This window comes from Phaenicophaeus curvirostris, chromosome Z, assembly GCF_032191515.1.
Source record: "Phaenicophaeus curvirostris isolate KB17595 chromosome Z, BPBGC_Pcur_1.0, whole genome shotgun sequence".
In the NCBI taxonomy this organism is placed as follows: domain Eukaryota; kingdom Metazoa; phylum Chordata; class Aves; order Cuculiformes; family Cuculidae; genus Phaenicophaeus; species Phaenicophaeus curvirostris.
In genome coordinates, this window is record NC_091431.1 from 74,278,137 (window position 1) to 74,292,940 (window position 14,804).

The following is a 14,804-nucleotide window of genomic DNA, read 5'->3' on the forward strand; positions in this document are numbered from 1 at the left end:
GCCTTGCATAAGGATGCTCCGGCATCTGGAGAGCGGCACCAAGAAGGAAAACATCCCTCATGCTGGGTGACAGGAGGAAAATGCCACCAGTTATCACTTTTTTCTCCTCCAAACCAGTGTTTTTAACAGTGCTGCTCATCACTGCAAAGCAGTCTCCTTCTAGGTAAAGGACTGGGTGAGGCACCTTTCACAGGACGTGAAATTAATATGCTGATGGGCCCCTCTTATGCTGACTATGCCACCAGGAGAGCAAAACGAGACACTTCTGACCCACGGAAAGAAAAGAATCTTGCAATGGACTTAAAAGGAGCCTACAGGAAAGCTGGGGAGGGGCTCTTGATCAGGGATTTCAGGGATAGGATGAAGGGGAATGGTTTTCAGCTGAAAGAAGGAAGACTGAGATGAGATCCTAGGCAGAAGTGTTTCCCTGTGAGGGTGGAGAGGCAGTGGCACAGATTTCCCAGAGCAGGGATGGCTGCCCCATCCCTGGAGGGGTTCAAGGCCGGGTTGGATGGGGCTTGGAGCCCCTGACCCAGTGGGAGGTGTCCCTGCCCATGGCAGGGGTGGAACTCAATGGGCTTTGGGGTTCCTTCCAACCCAAACTGTTCCATGGTTCTGTGATTCTATGACTTCCCCTGCATCCATTACAGAAATAGCTTTCTGCTCCCTACAGGATGCACCAAGAATTACATATTTATTTCTCAAGATTCATATTTAGATACCTGAGTGTTTTTCTACAGCAGCATTTTTGTGTCTGTTGCACAGTTTCAGGAGAAAAGGCAAACATTAATCATTAGCTAAGAGGTAACCAGCCTCTACGACAATAACACAGCTGCTTCTTCCTTATCATTTGTTATGCTTTCCTTCATACTCCCTCCCTAGTTTTTATCAGTGGAGGTGAAAGGATGCTAACTAAACCCTGAGGAAACGCTGAACAGCCAATTCTATGCTCCTATCAGTGCTGCTCTTCCCTAGGCTACTTGTCAAGCAGCTCCTTCACCCCATTTTTTGTAACGAACTTTAATCACAAAAGCGAATGAACAACTTTATTATTACCTGGCCACACAATGCATTTGAAAATCCTGATAATCAACCCTCCACCTTTCCCTGTTTTGCCCAGAACCCAGCTCTATTCCTGTTTAGGTTCAAAGGAATTCTTTACAACATCGATAGGTTTCCCAATGGCTTAATCCTGGGTCAGAAAGAAAAAACCCAACTCTTTAATAACTGTTGTTACAGGACACTGTTCCATCTTCTAAAGCCTCTGCATGTAACTGCATGAATTCTCATCTGTTGCCTTAATAGAAAGCAGTTAATTACAATGCACAAGCTGCCACATGCAAGGCTGAGACATTAATCAGCTCGGCTGAGTACGGGGCTTCAACTGCAGTTACAGCAGTTGAAGTTCTGTGTAGCAATGACAGGACTAAACCCAGGTGACAGCAGACTTCAGAAAACTGCAGGATAAACACACTGGGGAGCACCAAAACTCTCGCATTGATGGTGACTCTGCTCCTAGAAGAGTTTATTTTCCTTTTTACATTTTTTTTGGTGTGTGTGAATCACTAACAATATGTATTATTATAATATCATTTTTTGCATTTATACAATAAAATTGTTAATGTGACCCAAGGACATTTCTCATGGCTGGGTAGAGAGGACTTTGTCATCTGGGCATTTCAGTTCATTCTCAAAACTAGTTTTGGATTACCAAAACGCTGCCCAGACTTCTGTGGAAGGCTGACCTGCATTACGATATTACTGAATATCTGTTCTGAAGGAGCCACGGTGACTCCAGAATAAGGTGATTTCTTTCCAGGACAATCGTTCAGCTTTGTGAATTACTGTGGAATGAAATGACTGAATCCAGAATGCAGCTTCCAGAAGGTAACTGGAAGAGTTTTCGGGGGTGGAGGGGACAGACGTTAAGCCTCCATGTAAATATTAGTCTCCATGTAGACAACGGCTTGGGAATAGGAGTGTCCTGCACTAGCCCACCCTTCATCTTCATCTTGGCCAATGCACCTCATTCCTGAACTGCACAATCACTGTTACTCAAGTCACTCACTCAGGGCACCACCCTCCCAAGCTACCTTGTCTTGTTGTGCAATATTCAGCTCTTGCTGCGTTCCTTCATCTCAGGATGAAATTTGTTTCTGTGGATTCCACTAAGACAAACACAGACCTATGTAGCAACAGGATCTTTCCTAGAGAACTGTGATCAAATTAATAGTAGGATGTAAAGAAGATAATAAAAATACATAAAACACTGGATTTAAAAGCCACAACTGCCACCATAATCCCAAAGACAATGACAGTGCTTCTGAAAATCCTATATGTGAGGTTTCCCTATATTATAGTTGCATTTATACATTTCAATTATTATTACCCATTACTTCAAATTAGTCTATTTTCAATCAGTCATTTATCTTGTAACTATCAAAGAAAATCAAGTTCTTATCTAAGGGCTGAAGAACAAAACTCGATTAAACCATTTGGAGCTTCCCTTGATGGTAGCAATCATCTTTTTGGTACCATGACACATTCACTTGTGTTTCAACATATAGAGTATGCGTGCATTTCAACACTGATGCCACTTTGGCTTTGACCATCACAGACATGAGGGATCTCCAGGCGTGCAGAGCCCTTAGCCATCTTCTGGCTTCCCTGGTTCAGTAGAGAAACAATGTTCTGAGATTCTCAGTATCATGTATGATACTCTATTTTAAAATATCTGTTTTTTCTTGGACAAAGGCATATTTATTTTCATAGAGTCACAGAATCATTAAGGTTGGAAAAGACCTCGAAGATTATCCAATCTAACTGTCAGTCCAACACCAACCACCGTGCCTACTGAACCATATCCTCAAGTGCCGTGGCCACATAATTTTTGAACCCCTCCAGGGATAGACTCCACCACTGCCCTGGGCAGCCTCTTCCAATGCTTCACCACTCTTTCAGTAAGGAAATGTTTTCTAATAACCAATCTAAACCTTCCCTGGAGCAATTTAAGGCCATTTCTCCTTGTTCTATCACTTGTTACTTTAGCAAGGAATGCTGAATTTGTATTATTTTAAGGTAACTTCAAGCTGCAGGCACAGCTCTGAAAGAATTTGATTTTATGAGCCTCAGTTGTGTCAGCAATGAGACCAAGTTATCTACTTTTCTTCTTCTGCAAGGGCTTACTTAGCCTTGCAGGACGCAGGCTGCGAACAGGGTCCCTCACTGGCATCAGCCAGCGCTGATCCTGTGGTACCAGCTGAGTCTCGGTGATGATGAGACTTATAAACTGCTTTCATAGGTTGCTGTTTTAGCAACTTCTTGTTTACAGATGAAGGATCCAAAATCATAAGAAAGCTAAATGAGCTAAGGGAGCTCTAAATATTTTCAGAGTGACCCATTCTTAATAAAAAGGAGGAAGAGCTCTGATATAACAGAGGGCAAAAACTCTGTTTACAAGAGCTTCGTATAAGATGCAATGAAATTAAGTAAGGCTGTATGACTTGCTACTGCTATCAACTAATGCAGCAACCACTTCCAGACATAATAATTACCATGTGTGCACTGCGCTTTACCTCCGGGGTTTTTAATTTCATACACAGGAGGTTACAACTATTGATTGCATTAAAACATACTGATATGTTACAATAGAAATGCTCCCACTGCAACGCATCGTTGCTCCAACTGAGATGATTCAAGGGATACAGAAGCAGCCAACTGCACCCATCAGTGGGCAACTAGCTGGAGGTCGTTTCTCCATCGCCTCTTAAACACACAAACACAGTATTGCAACAGGAGAAAGACAGAAGTTAGGGACAAAAAGGGCAAGGAATTAAGAGACAGATGTTGACCACTGGATAAATGTAAAATCACCAGGAGTACATATCAATATGAGTAAATTAATACAAATAAAATGGCTTTTATTTCTCACTGCAGTCTGCCCCATGGAGAATTTGGTCGTGTAGAACTGCTTGCTACCCTGTGAACTTCAGAGCACCCCAACATTTGGCAAACCTCAGAAAAATGTGCATTGGAACCGTATTGCTAATTTTTGGAATTTTTAAAAGTGCACTTTATTTTTGATACATAACAACAATGATATCCAAATAACATCTAAAAAAGTGGTGGCTGTGTTGCCATGTGACAACTGGGTTTCTAACTACGTGCAAACACAGCAAGGCATTCAGAAATAAGGGCACCCTGTTTTTATTTCGGTTTTTTTTTGTTGTCATTTCATATGCATAACTAAACATGTATTTCTATACAACTCTGGTGAACGTTCTATAAACTATATAACCTGCTTTAAAACCTTCCCATAAACAACACAACATTGTTTATGTGTTTAATAAACCTTAATTTTCCCTCTTCTATGATAAATTTCAAGCAAGAATGCACTGAATTCAGTAGGTAAATCTCATATTAAAATAATTCAGCTGTCCAAAAATAATATTTATAAAGACAGTGGCAACTGTGATGCAAAGGAACAAATGTAATGGACAAAATTATCAAGTTCACTGCATTGGTAGTAGCCTCATATAAGGTGAAAGTGTGTCAGCAACTTCCAGAAACCTTTAAAAGTTAGAAGGAACCTGGCTTTTTTTCAGCAACAGCAATAAAAACAAGTACCAAGCACAAACAGTTAACGCATTCTTCCTCCTTCTGAAAGCAGGAACGAACTCGATTTCGTCAGTGAGGTTTGGCAACGTGCGAAATCCTGTAACCAATTTCATTTCCTGATAAATGAACGGTCCACAGGGGAAAGTCAGCCAGAGGCTTTGGGAACTGCCGAGAGCTCAGACATGACCGAGAGGCTCCTGGAAGGAGCCAGACTGTCTCTCTGCTTATCGCCGCCCAGCCAAACGGCACCATTCGAACGCCAGCGCTGCCAGACTCCGTTTCGAGCTGGAGCTGCAGCGCAACGTGATAGCGCTTCATCAATGCGCGGGATCCCCTGAACAAATAAACCACCTCCAGCACATGGCTTATATTCTACTTTAAGCATCCAGGCTGAAAACACATGGCTGCACTAAAGCAGGCGTTGGGATGTAACTTGTAACAGTCTGCATTGTTGATGCGTTTTAAAGCCAAGTGCTAGGAGTGACTATGTATTCTGGAGTTCAGTATCCCTTTCTCCTGCCCTTCCAACAGGAAAAAGCCAAATACAGAAGGATAAATCATGCATTATTGGATAGATTTTGGCATTAGTGAGACTGCAAAGCATGCGCTGTTAACAGGAACTGTAGGCTGGATCGCGTGGAAAGCTGAACATCACTCTCAGTCTTAAACTATTCTCCGTTTTAAACTACAAATTGATTTTTTTAAAAGTTGTGCTCATAAACATGATGGATAGTTTTATTGAATTTTAGCAGTAAATATCAAACGAAACTGTGAAATGACAAATGTGTCTCAATAGAAGCTCAGCTGTGAGTTTCTCATCTATTCAAATGCCACCCTTTCATACAGAGTTAACCTGAATGCATGTTCGCTTTTGTATTATTACAAATTGATTCACCGCTCCAACATTTTTACAGGAAATTCAAGTAGCTTGACAGACAGAGATTTGAACTTTTAAAAGTCTAAAATTTGAGCTTGTAAAAAAAATACAGCCAGACTGATGACCCCTGAAGCGAAGATAAAGGGGAAAAAAATTGCTCAAATAATAACTTCAGGCGCTTCATTACCAAAATCCTGGGTAACTTTTCAAGTGGCTTGCAGGCTTATAATAGCAATGACATCTGCAATTGATTAGCTACCCCAGCACAACCAGATGTCACAGTGACAGGGAGAAAGTACTGCTGGTTCTAGAGCTTACTGGGAAGCAGAAAATAATTTCACTGAAAAGCAAAATATCTAAAAAGGAAGGAGGGAAGCTAAAGAAATATTCCACTTGTTCTCAATCAAAGTTTTTGAATTCAGTTTTACTGCATCTTCTAATTCTCTGGAATGTCTAGGACATTCATTCTTGCTCCCAAGGAAAATGCTGCTCATTTGACTCATTCTGCCCTTTATCACAACCACTCATGGCTTTGCCAGGATCCTTGATGCATCCTGCTCAAGACAAACAGAAGTTAGTTGTATAAGAAAAGACAGTTCTCTTTATGTTAACTGGTTTATAAACAACATACGTGGCCCTGGAGGAACACGAGACCATGACTCAAGACACCCTAAGGTCTACACTTGAAGCAAACAAACTCTAGGAGCTGGCTCCCTGTTGCTCCTACCATGACTTTGTGTTATTTAATGCACACTTTAGATCCAAAATGAAAGAAGCAATAAGAATACCTGAAAGGGACATGAAAAGGATCAGTTCTGCTTCCAGAGCATTTTCATATTAACAATGCTGCTGCCTTTGAAAGTGTCCTTGATAATTTTGGGGCTACTCCTATGCTTTTAAATAAGTTTGCAGATGACACCAAGTTGGGCAGGAGTGTTGATCTCCTTGAAGGCAGGGAGGTTCTGGAGAGGGATCTGGACAGGCTGGATGAATGAACTGAAGCCAATGGGATGAGATTCAAGGCTAAGTGCTTGGTCCTGCTCTTGGGTCACAACAACCCCATGAAACACCCCAAGCTTGTGGAAGAGTAGCTGGAAAGCTGCCTGGCAGAGAAGGACCTGAGAAGGTGCTGGTTGACAGGGCGTGAATAGACAAATCCAGGACATCAAATCTGAGCTCAATGTGAATCCTGCAAGATGTCAGGGAAATGAGGGAAGAAGGGAACAGAGAAAAAGTGAAACATGGTCCTTCTTCCCTCCTAATTAAACCCAGTCGGGACAAACCACACACTCCCCACCACAGGATACACAAAATCCTAGGCACCTGCCCAGCGTCCTGCTCACATTGTGCCTGGGAGCATCTTGAAAATCTTAAGACTGCTTAAGTCAACAGCAAAACAGTCCGATGAGAGCAGGATCTTTCCCATGGATCTCCAAAGTATTATGATACAGCAATGAATGTTTCAGTGATTAGGAAGAAAACAAGGTCGAAGTTCCCTGTTTATTCTTGATTTGTGAATAAAAGCTTTATACAGTGCTCTCCCCAAGCTAAAAGCATGATTGTTATTTTCTGTGCAAAGAGATTCTGGCTCCTTTACAGTGTGAAACTGATATTACATGAGAAACAGTTTAAAGACCAAAGATTCAAGAGTTTGCTAATGCATGCTTTCCTAAGTTGATGCCGCAATGATGTTTATGTTACTCTTCAGCTGGGAGGTGTCAGCAAAGCATTAATATGTTTTTAACTGCTGCCAGGCAGACAAGCAAAATAAAACAGCCAGGTTTTCTTATTTTCTTGTTCTAGTCAACAATGCCAAAAATTACTGTTTATTTTTCTCCACCCCCATGAAAGAATTTATAACCACTGAAGTAAACTGAAGTTAAAAAGCTGGTTTTAATTCCAAAATTGACTGACAGCTGCTATGTAAGAGCAAACTTAGCCTGTTTGGGTTTTCAGGAGCATTTACATTCGAATAACTAAGTTTCCTGGAGCCAAGTGAGGGGTGTGGTTTTTTCTTGTCCCTTCACCTTCCCCATAATGCTAAAAAAATAGCTATAAAAATGTGATACTTAAAATTTTCACATTCAGAAGACATGAGAGCCGGGGTGGAGAGCACATCCCCTTTTCAAATACCCTTAAGTGTAACATATAAATACGGTATAGGTTACAGCGTTAGCTTAGTCTCTCTGGGAGCACCAAACAGAGGCTGTGAGTGCCACAGCACACACTGCTGCTGTTAGACCTGGCCATATTCAAACAGATAATATACTCAGCTGTAACTAAGACCTTATGTGTAAAAGGACTCGTTTTACACCACACTGAAGAAATACAAATCTTGACATAGATGACATTCAAAATGCATGCAAACACTGCCTGAAATGGCAACTGTATGAAGAGTTCTGGCTTGTTTTTTACTTGAAAATATGAGAGTAAACTTTAAAACATGAATAAATATGCTTTGTAAGTGACTCACTGACACTTCCAGACTACGCCAGCATTTCAAACACTGTGAGCCCAACAATATGAAGCTCCATGGCTTTCCATGGATTGCAAGCTTCAAGTCAAACTACATTTCAAAGGAATGCAGTACAATTTATTTCACTTTCCCTGCAGCTTCTGTAGAAAAACACCCTGTAGGTATTTAAAAGATGAGTAGACGAGGTGCTCAGGGACATGGTTTAGTGGCAGATAGGAATGGTTGGACTTGATGATCCTGGAGGTCTTTTCCAACCTGATGATTCTGTGATTCTACGATCCTAAGTTAACAGACTTCTATTTCACCTGAAGGATGCTTCTGAAAATGAAGCGCTGTTACTATTCAGTCCAACTCATCACCTGTACTTGCATTATACGTAGCTACAGACAAATCTCCCTAAAGACTGCTGAAATCCACTTTAACTCATAGAACAAAAGCAATCACCAAGTTTCAAATACTTTGAATCCACAGATGTTAAAGTTAATTTACTTTGGCCCTTGGCTTCTTCAGCATTAAAAAAAAAAAAGCCACATAAAAGAAAAATGTTTAAACAAGCATAAAGGTTGCAATTTTGTTTAAAAATATACATGATGATCCGGTGGGTCTCTTCCAACCTGGTTATTCTATGATTCTATGATGTTCACTGTAAAATTTGTTACTGTGCTGTATGTTCTAACCAGCTACTCTAGATTCTCTGTGTCACGGTTTAGCCCCAGCCTGGCCAATTTCAGCAGCTAAAAGCAAGCAGTTGGACTCCCAATTCTCCATCTCCAGGGGGAAAATGAGAGGAAAAGAATTGTAGAACTAAAATTACAGCTTAATAATAACAATAATAATACACTAATACGTGGAATCACGCCCCCTGCCCCTCCATTACTGTTTGTCACCACAGATGCTGCAGGGCAGACACAGGGGAAAGGGTCTGAGGTGAGGAGAAAGCTGGGCTCAGAACTGGATCCAGGAACACACAGATCTGGGATCAGGGACAGACATTCCCTTCTGGGATTTTGCAACCAGAAGCCTGAATTCTGACTTTCTTTCTGTAAGTTTTTGCAGGGCACAGTCATATGATGCAGTGTGTCAGCAAGTATGTAACTTTAAGTACTCTAATAATCACAGTTTTTCCATAACAATTTTCAAACACTTTAGATCTTGCCTACACACAAGTTTGCACCATTTAATTAAATAGATTTAAGCAACACTCCTGCTTGGACATACTTATTACAAAGTGGTGTCATTCAGTTTAGTTTCTACTCATTCTCCAGAATTTAAGTAGCTGGGTTTATGTGAACAGAAAAGCAACAGCTAAGGGTTTGTCCTGGTTCAGACAGACAGACAGGTTTATAATCCCACTTCAAGATTAGCCAGAGTCAGCTGAGTGTGGACACGTCTTTGCCTGCTCACAGCTCCACTATGTTATTTTCTGACCGTGAGGCCCATCAAAACATCTCTAGATCAATTTTTCCTGGAACTTTGATTACCCCAAATCATATTTCTCAAGGGACAGGAAGTATATTCTTCTCTACCCAAGCATCTGACCTCTAAAATGAATGCCTTCAAAAGAAACGTGAATTATTGTTCATCACTTACAGGTCAGCTCACAGAAGCAGGGGAATCTGACATCTTAATTGAGGGTATAAATAGTCAGAAATAAATAGACAATCCATAAATATTATTATTCTTAGCATATGTTTCGTGTTTTGGAAAGGCCCCAAAAGCATTTTGTTTAAAAGTTCCTTATACTTCTCTTACTAATCCTATCATCTTCAGGTTAAGGGTTAACAGCAGTTGAGGGTCAGCAAAGGGAAGTCTGCTTCGCAGATGCCTGCCTAGTGTCAGACCTAAGGATGTATTAGACACAATCGGCTTCCACTATAATAAGATCTTTGACCGTTCTGCCAGAAAAACATAAATACCGGGAACATTTTGATGAATTCATTTTTTCAAGGAAGCTTTGTGTGTCTCTTGCTTAGTGGCATGCCCTAGAGGTCTGTAAAGGAGTTGCTGGTCTCTGTAAATTCTCTGCCCCTACCTCTTTAGAGTGTCACACAGAGGTTATTTGTGCAGACTTCTATCTAAAACCCACGGGAGGGAGGTTCTGTTACAGCAGGAAAAAACACAAGAATGCTATACAGAGCTTAAGAATTACATATCTGACCTAAGGTTTAGTTTAGATCATTGAAGACTACTGGTTTGGATTCTGAAGCCAGCATCTTGCCACGGCCATCTAAGAACCACTGAGGACTAAGTACATCAGGACTCTGGAAAAAACAGTTCTCAGGAGCAATTGTGATGGAAGAGAGAGCAATGGATGGCCTGTTGGGATCAGCATACATGTAACACACCACCAATTTCCTTCACAATCTGAGGCACTGTGTGAGTGATGTTGAACGGATGATGTCTCCTCCGTAGAAGCAGCATCTGCATAAGTGGGGCAGCCTTTCCAGGGAGAGCTCAGTACCCATATCAAGAGGCTGCATAACATCCTCCAGTTTTGGGGACTACAGGCACTTTATTTTATGGCTACACCTCTCCAGAGTCAGAAGCACCTACATGGGATGTCCCCAATGAATCTGCTTCCACCTCAATTAGAACTATTTTATTTTAATGACATTCTGCTAACTAAACTTACAGTTCCCCAGGAGCGGGATGATGCGCCAGCAACACAAAGTAGTTCTAGTCCAGCTGCCAGGCAGTACCTACCATCTCTCCAATGACAATTTACTCTCTTCCCCTGGACTCTGGTGCCTTGAAGATTAGGGGCTTTCTCCAATGAAACAAGTGGAAGTCAAAGGAGTTAGAAGTACATCATTAATAGAAGGGGAAACTTAAAAGAATTGCTTTTAACACCTAAAGCAAAACTTGTTCTGTCAAGAGACTGCAGGCTTTTACCTCTGCTCCTTTTACATATTCTGTGAAATTTTAATGTCTGTTTAACTAGAATGCACTTCAATATTAAGTTTTGAACCATACCAAAAGGGTGTAAGTTAATGGCATAACGGCATGTTTGCATGGCACATGAATAACATACGACAGAATGCACACTGATGGCAAAATACTCACTGACAGAGGGAGAAAAGGAAGAGGAAAAAAAAATAAAAGCATCTCAGAATATGTTCATAGATGATCTCTGCCTGGAGGGGCTTAGCAAATGGGAGCTTTCTTTTATAAAGCATTAAATGTGGCCTCCCAAGTGTGATCATTCCATGAACCCAAATATCAGCTTCCAGTCACTGGCTGCATTCGAAACAAGTTTTTGCACTTATTGTAAAAGAGAGGTTATCTGCTGGCTAACTCCCCCTGAAATCCTGAGATAACCTGCAGACTCCAGACGCAGTCCCACTTCTCTCATGCTTCTAATCCTGAAAGTACAGATAGTTCACCAAAGGGAAGAAAAGCAGCCTGAGAACTTTAAAAAAATAAAAATAAAGAAAGAATGAGGCCAATTTTCAACTATCACTATGATCTCTAAATTGCCTTTAATAAGCTTCTGCAATAAAATAGGGAGCCTGGATTGTGGGCTGCTCGTCTGCAAAGGAGACAGCTCTATCTCCGTGCCATGGCTTCTGCCTCCATCCCAGGCATATTAACTTCATTTATCTCCTCCCACAGACTGAAGGAGAAATATCCAGCTCTTGATTTCAGCACCTGCCTTTATCTCTCTGTTTATGCAGAAGTCTTCTAAAAGGCTAATTACTCAGCTTGGACTTTCCCTGCCTTCTACAGCACATGGCTATAAGCATACGATTAAAAATAATGTTAATTACGTTGTTTGTCTCCAGTCGGGTTGCTCCAGGACTGGAAGGAAAACATGAGTTAGATTTACCATTTCCCAACAATTATCTGCTAGGAAAATGCAGGATATCTTTCCTCACACATATACAGACGTATCTATCTATCTTTTTCTCTCTCTCTCTCTAACTTACTGCTAACATATGTGTTCACTTTGCATCCCATGTTACTTCTCATGGTGAAAAGCAGCAAGAATACCAGGGTATGATACAAAACTGATAAGCACCACTATGAAGATCAGGATCATGGCTGCAAGTGCTGTTATTTTTAGCTGACATTTATTCATGCTTGAACTATGGTCTAAGCTACAGACTCTAGACCTGAACACATGTAACACCTCTTGAATGCTCACTTCCTTGACAAAGGCCAAGATAAGCAACTTGAAAACATTCACTGTATTTATCTGTGCATACGTTACATACTTATACATTAGAAAACCCCCAGCATTGTCTGAGCTGCAGAGTAGCAAGCGAGTAAAAGTGCTGCTTCAGTCCTCATTTTTGCAGACCATAACCTCTTTTGTGTTCCAACCGTCTCCCTCGGAGAGCTTCAGCTGAAAATGGTGATTTCTAGGAGGTAGAAGTAATATCTTTGCAGGGTCTCTTGTACTTCAGAGCACTTCAGTATATTATGGTAAAAGGCAAGGATGGCTTGAAAATTAATTAGCAATTAACCACAAAACCAATCTGTACATTCTCAGGATTAAACTCCAGAGCTTTGATGTTGTCATTATGTGTAGGTCATGTCAACTCTAACTCCTCAATACATTGTCCAAGCTGGCCAGGAACAAGACAAGTCCTACCCAGAAGCCACTTCTCTGAACTGGCTATGCCTAAGCCAGCATGTGTTAGAAAAATATCCTTTCAACAAGTAAAATTAGTTGGTCTACACAGCTAGAGAGCTTCCAGCTTGCAGATGTGAGCTGAGAGATGCAAACAGCCACAGAGCCTACTATGCAGTCAAACTGGGTGGGTAGGGCTGCTCCCAGCCAGACATGCCCAGAGAGTGTCATTAAAGACAGGTGGATTAAAGCTTTCTCCTTTATTTAGCTGCTGAAATTCCTCAGAGTTGCCAGAGTTACTGTTTAACTGTATCTTTAGTCTGATCTCAATATGATTTTGTCGAGCTTTAGAATAGCTTCCCTCGAAAACCTCAGAGACTGAAGGGAGAAGACCTTAGCTGCACCAGGGGAGAGTTAGATTGGATATTAGGAAAAAATCTTTGCTGGACGAGTGGTGAAGCAGTAGCAGAGGCTGCCCAGGGCAGTGGTTCAGAATGTGTGTAGACATGACATGTTGGGACATGGGTTTGTAGACATTGTGGGACTGGGCTGATGCTTGGACTGGATGAGCTTAGAGGTCTTTTCCAATCTAAATGACTCTATGATTCTATGACTTAAGTGACTACGAGATTCCTAGGTGAGAGGTACAAAGCCAGAGGACATGAAGACATGTAAAGTCATTTCTAGAGAAGGGAATCATGTGTTGTTCATCATTACTGATTTATAATGATGTTATGCTTATTAATAAATTAATTCATGACACTACAGATACCAACATCCATGTCATCAACTTTTCTGCACACACGAGTAACCTGCTCTGGCCAAATTGCTGCTCACCAGAAGGATTTTGAAAAAACAATCCAATAAAATCCGTTAGGTGAAAGTGGGGAGTGTAGAAGAATTATGCTCCAGATTGACTGTGGTCACTTGGCAACCCTAACCTCAAACTCAAGTCCTTCAGAGGAAAGGTGAGTGCTCCAAGATATACTATAAGCATCCCTAAAACTGGAAGCACCAGACTGCTTGGTGAGGCTTAGTACTTGTCAAAAAGTTTCAATCTGTTGATTTAAGTGGCAATATTAACACGTAGTTTTGAACGCTCTTCATCATAAACTCACAAAACGTAATTTAGATTCACATCAGAATTAACATTTCTTTAAATTGTGGCCCAGCTTGCAGGTCATCTGGCACACTAAGTAACTGAACACTAAGTCATTCTGTTTTTTGTGTAAGAAGCAGATTTATTTAGTGATGGCTCTATGTCAATAAAGAACCACTGTATTCTTTTAACATGAGAACTTGTATTTATCTGCATTTAAGCATAAGGTGTGACAGAAAAAAGAAAAAAGTCCAATGTTTCTCTGTATTCACAGCATCACAGTGTAGCAAGGACACAACCTGAAAGGCTGGATTTAGATCCAACAGCTCCTCTGGTGTTACTCAGGCTATTCCTGTACTGCAGTTCGGGACTCGGACTCTGGACCAATCTCTCCCAAAGTAATTCAGTCTGAGTGACTAAATACGTGCCATCTCAGAGACACAGAGAACAGTAGGAAAGACATTAGTATATGCAGCCAGCTAGACAATTCCCACAGGGTGTTTTAAAATTACCAGAGTATAAATAAATTACCAGCTGTCGCCAATGGCCACGTGTACTCAGTGTCTTACAAAGTTATCATGAGAGAAATGGGTTTTGAGAAGATGCTCCTGATCTCTTACCATGGATTAGGAAAGAAAATGGTTCTTCAGAAAGCAGACAGTGTTTAGAATACACTTGGCATAATGAAGAAGAAAATTCATTGTTTTTAAAAAACACACATAACTCCCATTTACTTACTTACCTACTTACACAGATTAAATCACCGCAGTATTTAAACATCTCACAGCCATTAATGGATTTCAGCCTCACAAAACCTATCAAGTTGGCAAATGCCTCCTGAGATCTGAGAGATTCTCAGGCAAGAATGGAGGGATCTACTCAGGATTATACAGAAAGTTCATGATCACGTTGACCAGAATTACAGGTCTCAAACTGATTTCCAGTAGATTCTTAACTAAATCACCAGAAATTCATCTTTGTAGCATTTTATATAGACCCAGATGGAGGTGTAAAACATTACAGAAAGAAGAATAAGTTAACAACAACAAAATAAGAATGATCAAAGTTTTGTTACAGATTAACTACACAATGGACAGAGAAGTGTGACTGTATGTTCAAAATATAACAAAAAACCATTCTCCTCAGCAAATACCAATTCCTC

The 14,804-nt window shown here is 40.9% G+C and overlaps 1 protein-coding gene across 2 annotated transcripts in view; it reads right to left on the reverse strand.

Annotated features, from left to right (window-relative positions):
- The window catches only part of DYM (dymeclin), a 235,364-nt gene that overhangs the window by 18,076 nt on the left and 202,484 nt on the right, over positions 1 to 14,804 (reverse strand). The window lies entirely within an intron of this gene.